General features: G+C 31.5%; 1 long non-coding RNA gene across 1 annotated transcript; it reads right to left on the minus strand.

Annotated features, from left to right (window-relative positions):
- Positions 1-3342: 3342 nt before the first annotated feature.
- LOC112462276 lies at positions 3343-9559 on the minus strand. Its single transcript, XR_003041652.1, has 2 exons — positions 9363-9559; positions 3343-3449 (listed from the first exon to the last, which is right to left on the minus strand). It is a non-coding gene; the product is annotated as an uncharacterized LOC112462276 (long non-coding RNA).
- Between the last annotated feature and the right edge of the window lie 365 nt (positions 9560-9924).

Raw genomic sequence — 9924 nt, forward strand, 5'->3', positions numbered from 1 at the left:
GTACAAGTGTTCACAGCGCATTTTAATTAAATCTATAACATACAAATTTCAGATCTATATATTTTTCATTTTATGTACACGAATTTTGAACATTGCATGATTCTCTTAAGTATTTACGCGTCAATCTCCGACAATCTCTGTTTTTAATGTATGACATAGAAGTTGAAAATATAAGGATTTAAGGAAAATTAAGGACATGAGACTTTTAAATATCTCTTATAAGTTTACCTAGCAAACTCATAAGATTAAGCACATATTTCAAAAACTAGTTCTTTATAGAAGCTTATTATTTTAGAAATATATTATTAGTATTTTTTTAAATATAATATACAAGTTATAAAAGTTTGATCTTATGTTTACTCCATTTATCCTCCTTTTTGTTATATTATATTAAAATGTTCTAGTAATTATATTCTTTTTGCTGTAATATAATTATATGCATATAAAATATTGTTATTGTTGTGAAAAATAAAGTTTGCGTGCGTCAATAAATAAAAAGTTAAATAGTTGGACGATAACGTTGATAATTCATGTTCTGTTAATGCGTAAAACAATGTCTATTTCACATAAAAAGATGTCTATATTAGAATAAATGTTATACTATTATGCCATTTTTTTTAAATAAACACAATTAATCAAACGTAAGATTTACAAAAGTAATGTAAACAGAGTGAATCTGTAATGTCGCAATTTTATCACCAAAAACACTATAATAATTAATTATTTCTATTGTGTCACGATAACTAATGTATGAAAGAAACTCATTAACATTTAAAATTAACATTTACATGTTTTATATTTGATAATAAAAATTTCATTTGTCATCCAATGTATATCCAATGTAGGGGCGAAGTCGGCCCTATTTTTTCGGTGCCGATTTTTAACAACAAAAGAAATCATTTTAGTAAAATATAATATATTATTGTAAAGAGTGAACCCTTGGCTACAAAATTTATATAGGCATTTTTGGTCTACATCGCTTTGTTCAACCGGTATAGAGTAAAAACGACAAAGGTGCAAAAATCAAAAAGTCAAAATTCCCGGGGCGGAGTTGTTACACCCCCCGGACGGCATCCAAATGTGCTATATCATTATTATTCTTTCTCAGCCAGTCGGCCAACGTAGAGCTCGGGACGCCAAATTCTTTTACGGCTATTTTTATCTTAATATTATCTTTCTTTACTGGAAGAACTGCCTTCTTAAGCTGCTCCTTGTCGACGGCAGCCGTTTTGCGATGGTACGTGCGTACCATTTTCCTGCAGTTGAGAAATACAATGACGCATTTGAAACGGAAAATAGAGTGAAACCACTGGGATGAGTCCGCTCCGGTGGTCACGACTTTGCCCCGAACACAAGTTTTAGGTTTGGTCGCTTATAAAATAATAAAAATCAATGAAAATAAAAAAACTGCACTGGATTCGTGTTCAGCATGCATTACTCTTTAGAATCACTTACTTTGAGATTCGGAGAGACAATAATACTTAAGATACTACAAACTTTCGACGCGGAAGAAATTTTACTTTTGACCTGCGAAAACACGTTTGCTTCGATAAGAATCACAACATGGCACGTAACCTCACTAAACTCCGTTATTCACGTGGGCACCATAAGCCGCGTTTATAGTATTAATGGCGAGTTGAACACAACATACAAATTTTGAGATAATTGCAAAAACGACTCCGCCCCGGGGCCGACTTCGCCCCGGTCTCCTCTAATATTAAACATTTCATTCATAATTCATATTTCGAGGTAAAATTAAAAAAAAATTTTATTTCTAATTTTAGACATCAAATAAATTATAGATATAATGGATATATAGAAATAATGGATAAATAATATATGAACATTATAATAGTTATATGGATATTATAATAATTATACAAGGCGATCAGCGATCATTCATTGAGATTTTCTCTAGAATAAAGGTAGGAGAAAAATTCAGAAATAATTTGAATGGTTCAATACTATAACTTCAAGTATCGAGTATATGTATGTACAAGCAGGGGAGATCGGGGCTAGAAGTTACACATATTAGTTGTCACAAAGCTTATATTTCATTTAATAGATTGAGTGGCATATTTTTCTCTATGGTGTGGGTTGAACCTCATGTTAATCGTGTGTACGAAATAGCTCGTTGCATAAACATTGTATGTAATATTTACGAGCTCTTTTTAAAAATTTGACGTAGTAAGTAAATTTTTTTTGGTAAATATTTACCTTTACACAGCCCCCGCCAATGACTTTGACCTTGACATATGTTGTCAAGGTCACCCTCCTGAGTAATCTTCAGAAGGTTTTAGCCGTCGCTCGTTTTTTATTAAAAAATTATTCACAAAAAAAGTTTGGAAAATATACGAATGTTATTTTTTATGTAACATGACTTTGTTGTTTTAGTAAACTCTTGATAAGGACACAAACCTAGTGTCGAAACGTCGAATTAATGTAATACTACGATATTAAACGTCAATTAATTACTCTTGTTAATTTTCACTGGCGAAGAAAAGAAGTTTATATTTAATCATATGTAACGTTACGTAAGATCGCATTTCGTAAGAAATCAAGTTACATAATGATACATATATAATTACATTTTTCATCTGTTTTGTCAAGTTTGTAATCTTGTTGTTAGCCATTCTGTTAAATTCTATGCCTATATAATATAATTAAATAAAAACTTATTATTGTGTGTGTAATGATGACCTAATTTCGACATGTTATCAATAGATATGTTATTCGTTTTTGGAATTATAACATGTTACAGTTATCAAATTTGTTATGACTATTATATGAACCAATTTATCACGTATGTTTGTCATAATTTTTGTATCAAATTTAGAATAACTAATATTTCTAGAATTTTATTAAAATTTCCACTAGTTTTATAGCTATATTTCTATTTTATACATTCTTTCTTTGCGCATGTAAAATTTTGTTGCAAATGCTGCAAATATAAAATTTTTCTATTTTTTCATTTCGTACTCACCGGTCTCATTTATATCCCAAACGATGACGATGGCGCCCAAGTTGGCCAGCCTGAGGGAGAGAAGCCTCCCCAATCCTCCGCCACCTCCTGTCACGAGAGCGATTTCACCATCTATGCTCTTCATTTTGTACCTCTTAGGAATGAATGACTTGACGATGCCATCCAATATCGCGAAGATCGACAACAACAGGAAGATAATCACTTCCCCAATTGATCGTAAATATGTCATATTGGCCCTGTACGCACGGCAAATTTCATGCGCGTTGTCTGTCTTGCGTAAGGCCTGCGTAAAACCGAATTGACAGCTTTTGCTCGATGAGTCCTTTGCGCGGCTTCTCTGCAACTAAAGTTATTGATCGTTTTAGTCTGATATTTTTTAAACCGCACTGTGTTGAAGCTGTTTTAGAACTTGCAGAGTGGCGACCAACGATTACAGCCGAAGGCTCGATGGCACTATACGTTTGATCTGAAATATAAAAACATAGTTTTCAGATAACTCATTATCACGCTTATAAAAAGAAAACAGATAACAGGAATAATTTATATCTCCGTTGAGTGTTTTTTCCTGAAGTGACTATCAAGAGGCATGATAATACTCAACGCGTTAAATATAAATACAGTAGACCTATCCGTATAATACGAGGAATGCGTTTCATGTTATATGAATCCGTGTTATACAAGTCACATAAATTATACATATATGGATTATGTATGTCTATAAAAACATATTTAAAAACATATTAAAAAATGAGAGGGTTTATTATAAAAAATGTAAAATAAATATTAAAGATGTAATAGTAAAATTTTTTATTTTACTTTAAAACAAACAAATATTAAAACTTTTCCGTCGTATTATACGAATCCGAGTTATATGAACCTCTCTTAGATATATGAGGGTCTAATAAATGTAGGATTATTTAAAATTCGGTATTTTAAGGCTCCTGTTTACTCACTGCAGCCATTTTGGATTGATGACGTTAAAGCAAGAAATATAATAAAAATTCTTGCGATATATACATTAGAATAAAAATGTTTTTCAATAACATAGGATTTGTTATTGATAGAATAGACTTGTAAAATATACTGAAAACTCTCTTTTTGTTTGGGTAATCCACATATGTCGAATGGAATTTGCATAATCAAGGGCGAAAATAAGCCGTTTGACAGCTACCGGATTGAAATAAATATTTGCTTTCATATATTAAATTATGACAAAATGAGAGTCTCTTCGGTATATCTTAATTAATACTCTACGACAATTATTGTAAATATAAAAACACTGCACTAAAACGAAAAATAACACTGTAAGTCGCAAGAATATAATTTTTAACGTAATTTTTCACGCTTTTTATTTCACAATTTTGCCAGGTGTGATACTGTGTGTATTGTCAACACAGACTTGGCAATCGAGCCAGTGGGAGCCTTAAGGGGGTATTCTTGTCTAGAATTCTGCTTTTGAAGGTGACTTTTAGAATAGGATAAATTTAAAACTGTTCGAGTTTTCTTTCTGAAATTTTTTACACATATTTATTGTTGCTTTAAAAACATGGGCACGAACACGATAACCGGGGCCCCTTGATTTGACTGTGGTTTCTGGTAGTATTTTTTACGCTGAACAAAAAATTATATAGGTCTTATAGGGCTAACTGCTTTAGTTTTCGAGATATGCAGTATTAAAGCTGCGTGAACTATTTCGGGACTACCGCACCTTCCCCGAAAGCACGGGGGGGTGTGCGTGAACCTCGGTTCGCGTGGAAAGTGTATGCGTGAACTATTTCGGGACTACCGCACCCCCCCCGAAAGCACGGGGGGGGGGGTGTGCGTGAACCTCGGTTCGCGTGGAAAGTATATGCGTGAACAATTTCGACATATATATTAGTTATTATGCTTTCCAATACTCAAAATAGCTGCTATATTTTCAAAACTTTTTTTTGTTAATAACTTTTTAATGAATAACGAGCGACGGCTAAAACCTTCTGAAGGTCACTCGGGGTCGTGACTTTGACAACATATATCAAGGTCATTGAAATCGGTGAGGTCGCCCTTAATCTAAACATTTACCAAGTTATATTTATTTTGAACTTTAATACTGCATATCTCGAAAACTAAAGCAGTTAGCCCTATAAGATCTATATAATTTTTTGTTCAGCGTAAAAAATACTACCAGAAACCACAGTCAAATCAAGGGGCCCCGGTTATCGTGTTCTCCCCAAAACATGTATAAATTTTGTTGGAAAAAATATAAATATGTGGTTTTGTACGCTCGGGCACAAATGGTGTGTTTCTGATTGGCGACCATATATTGCGGACGTTGTGCGTATCTGGAAAAAAAACTAAACATATTCTTAATTTGCATGAGTATTGTGAGAGATTAAGAATATGTTTGGTTTTTTTTTCAGACACATATAACGTCTGCAACACTGGTCGCCAATCAGGGTTTTTTTCCGCGCACCATTGTGCCCGAGCGTACAAAACCACATGTTAAATTTTGTTTTCAACAAATATTTATATATGTTTTTAAAGCAACAATATGTGTGAAAAAATTCAGAAAAAAAACTCGAACAATTTTAAGTTTATTCTATTCTAGTCACCTCCAAAACAGCATTCTAGACAAGAATACCCCCCTTAGCTTCCTTAAGCCTTCGGTATATTTTACAAATCTATTCTATCGATTACACAAACGCTGTCTTATTGAAAAACATTTTTATTTTAATGTACGTCACAAAAATGTTTATGATATTTTTCTCGCTTCTGACGTCATCAATCCAAGAAGGCTACAGTGAGTGAACAGGAGCCTTAAATCTAAATTTTAGTTATAGACGCGCGTGCGTTATTAATTTTTTTCAATTTTGTTTTATTTCTGTCAATATATTCGATCAGTTATTCACATATATTATTATATTTACTAGCTTTCTTATGTATTTTATACTTTTAATTTTATAATTATATACAAATTGTAATCATATAAATGTAATCGTAATCTTTCATAACAATCAATCATATAATATTTAAAAATAAGTTTTTAGATTATTTAATTTAGAAAGATTGATGTGCAAGATTATATTTGTGTGTGTTTTTAACATACACGGTTCGATACTAGAAACAATAATAGTTCGAATGTCTTATATAACTTCCTCGACATTGGAACATCCTGCCAGTAATGTTGTATACTTCAGCTTTCATCCAGCATGTATACATAAGCTACAGTGTTATGTAGTTTAAGAAAGTGAACTGCTAACTTCGTCGAGCGTCTTATTTAGTAAATCAAGAAGACCGTGAAAATGCTGCATTAATATACCGACCGTGAAAACTATTAAGAGACAATATAATTATTATACATTTAACAACGCGATCTAACGATAGATATTGTGACCTTCTTTCTTCGAAATCATAAATTTAATCCTTTGTTTGTTTCCGAGATATAATTAACCCAAAATAATATATCATTCACGTTCTAAGAAACATAAATCTATTTCATATATACATTGAAACGCATTATATTTTTATTTACAATAACAAATTATATCTCTTTATAATATAAATAGGAAATATGAATAAAAGAGTTATCTCCTTAAAATATCTATTTGAAAAAAGAATTTGTTGAAAATATCACAAACAATTTAAGATGTTACAGAAAACAAGTAACGTATGAAAGTATTTCTGCCTCCAACATTGATAATGATTGGCGTAAATAGTATAATATAGTCGTATACAATGCAACAATGAAAATAAAAAATATGCACGTGTAAACATTTCAGACTTGTATACATTTAACTGCTAAAACTAAATTGCTAATTCCTTAAATTTTTTATGTAAAGTGTAATATAATTTTAATTCTTTTAAAATACTAGAGAAAAACACACTATAAGGTACAAATTAGAATTTCGATCATAATGAATTACACATACTTATTGATATGCGTATACGCAAAATTCTACGCATGTACTACAGAATTGGTGACTTAAATACATACTTTACTTATGTACTTAAGTTATCAATTCTGTACATGCGTAGAATTTTGCGTATACGCATATCAATAAGTATGTGTAATTTGCATTATAATCGAAATTCTAATTTGTATCTTATAGTGTTTTTCTCTAGTGTGTTTTAAGAGAATTAATAAAAATTGTATTTAACCTACAAAACATGCTATTTTAGGGTGCGAAAATACTATAAAATGCCATCAATGCGTGCGCGTTAGTAGGACTATATTCTTATTTTGGATATAAGAATTGTAGATGCCTTATACATAAGGCGTTAACAATCTATTAATTATAGAAGTATGTATACACATACATACAGTAGAAGCTCTCTTTATTCGAATGCGAATGGAACAAATTCGAGTTATAGAGGTTTTATATTCTTCAAGCTTTGAAACTTCTTTCGAGATGTAAAAGACAATTTTGAAATAATTCAAGTTGTAGAGGTAAAATTACAGGAAATTAATGTATTCGCAAGTACTTCGAGTTAATATTATATTTTTCTTCGACTTATAAAGATCGACCTATAAGAAATGATTGAAATTCAAATTATAGAGGTTTTCGAGATAGAGAGATTTGTACATGTATGTACCATATATCTACATATGTATATATATACATATATAATATTTATTTGTGTGTGTGTGTGTGTGTGCGCGTGCGCGCGCGCGCACATGCACACGTAATATTTAAATCGCGCACACACGCATTTATGCCCGGTTTCTTCACCGTCGGATAACTTTATCCTTAGGATAAACTCACTCTTCATCTCTTTCTAACCTAACTCTTAGAAAGAGATGAAGAGTGAATTTAACCTAAGGATAAAGTTATCCAACAGTGAAGAAACCGGGCATTATTCAAAGAAATCATCTGCTCACAAGTTCATTAATATCTCTACATTCTTATTGCTTTTTTTTCCGTACGACAAAGGGGCAGATATTTATACGTGCATCTATTGCTAAGCTAATATAATTGCGATTAATTTATCGATTTGTGGATATTTTGTCGTGTTGACATCCTAGCGCACCGCTTTCTAATAATCGATGAAACTCGCTTTCAATATTCAACTACGATGTTTAACTGCCACAGGTTCATGTGATATGACAGATAACGAATTAATATAGTAATTATTCAAGTTAAAGCTATCTAAATGGTATAGATTAAGAGATTATAAAATCTTGCGCATTTTTAATTTTTATACCTATTATTTGTTATTTGTTACATATGTGTTTCAGAATCGTCAAATGTTTCTTCTAGTATATAGATTCTTCAGTCGATTTAGTAGAAATTTATAAAAGTTGAACCTTTGACTTTTAAAAAAGAATCTACTTTAATAGAATTTTCGAAGTTTAGTTTATAGTGTTTATACAGATATAATTATAGATAGAGATATAAATAAAAATATAAATAACAATTTTTCTCAACATATTTATCGAAAGAAAATCACAATTAGCCAAGAAACTATAATTAAAAAGATGCAGCCGTATTCCTGAGATATCTGCAATCAATAGTAGTCTAATGTCTATTTGTATAACATAGATTAACTTTAATCTCGGTTTAACTTATCTTTTATTTTTTTTTACAATTAGTTCTAAGAATTAGAAAAAGATAAAAAGCAAGTTAAACCAAGATTAAAGTTAATCTACACTGATAGAAATAGACATACATAACTGGATGCAATTAATAGAAATTTAATAGGTTTTTATTTACATGCAAGTACACAGAGAGTGAAAAAGATAGCAACGAATTAATTTCATGAAAATTATACTTGAAGTCGTATCACGCACGTGGGGTAATTTCACGTTTCGCATATTACGATTCAATTGCAACTATACGGATGAGCAGTAAACCACAAATTTTTCTACCGTTGTAGAGACAGACGGTAGACGTTTAAGTTAGTCTTGCTGCAGATTTAATTGACTTTCACTGCATGAATCTTCTTATCTTTGACGTCATTGTATTATCCACTGCGTTGTTCTAATATCCATCATCAAACTTGATTTTTGTTTTAATCATCTTAATACGTCCGTATTTTTATATTGAAGAATTAGATTGAGAGAGAGAGAGAGAGAGAGAGAGAGAGAGAGAGAGAGAGAGAGAGCGCCGCAAATTCCGTATTGCAAAATGGCAAACATATATATTATAAATACATTATAAATATATAAACCTAGCATAACACATTTAATTTATTAAACAATTTAAATTTTAAATAAAATAAAAACTGAAAACTATAAACTTATATTTTGAAATTACATTTCTTTCATTCTTGGATGAACTTGTTTTGTTAAAATAACACTTTATAACAAGAAGAAATGTACAAAATAAAATTACGCACGAGAAGATCTAATCGTATAATAATTCAAATTAATAATTTTAAAAAAAATTAGATGTATCCTTACCTATCGATCATCGTCCTATGCGAAAAATGCGGTTGTGTCCACATAGGAGGAAGTGCGAGAAAAAGTAAAAACAAATATTTAGGAAAATATAAATTGGGCACAAAAACGCACATGTGTTTACACGGTATAAGATACACTTTGCGGGAGGTGGCGAGTGTATGTCTTACCAGCACTACGGTCGTCGGTATACTGAATGGAACGCGTTGGTTCGGCTCGAAGCTCTGCCTTCACCTCGGAATATATAATCATCGAACCAGCGAGACGCAGGTCGTTGTAAAAATCGCATGCATGTATATTTAAAATCATGCATGTTCTTACGTGTACATCGCTATTGTATTGCAATACACATACACGAATGTATCAGATGGTGGACACGAAAAGTAACTCTTCCTTGATGGATCAATACCATTAAGAATTGTATTAATAGTATAAAAATAATGAACGCTAGTACAGAAGGACTCTTTCAGATTACTGTGGTAAAAGAAGGAGGAAGGGGAGGGGGAGGAGAGAGAGAGAGAGAGAGAGAGAGAGAGAGAGAGAGAGAGAGAGAGAGAGAGAGAGA

This window comes from Temnothorax curvispinosus, unplaced genomic scaffold, assembly GCF_003070985.1.
Source record: "Temnothorax curvispinosus isolate PA1 unplaced genomic scaffold, ASM307098v1 QBEX01012158.1, whole genome shotgun sequence".
Taxonomy (NCBI): domain Eukaryota; kingdom Metazoa; phylum Arthropoda; class Insecta; order Hymenoptera; family Formicidae; genus Temnothorax; species Temnothorax curvispinosus.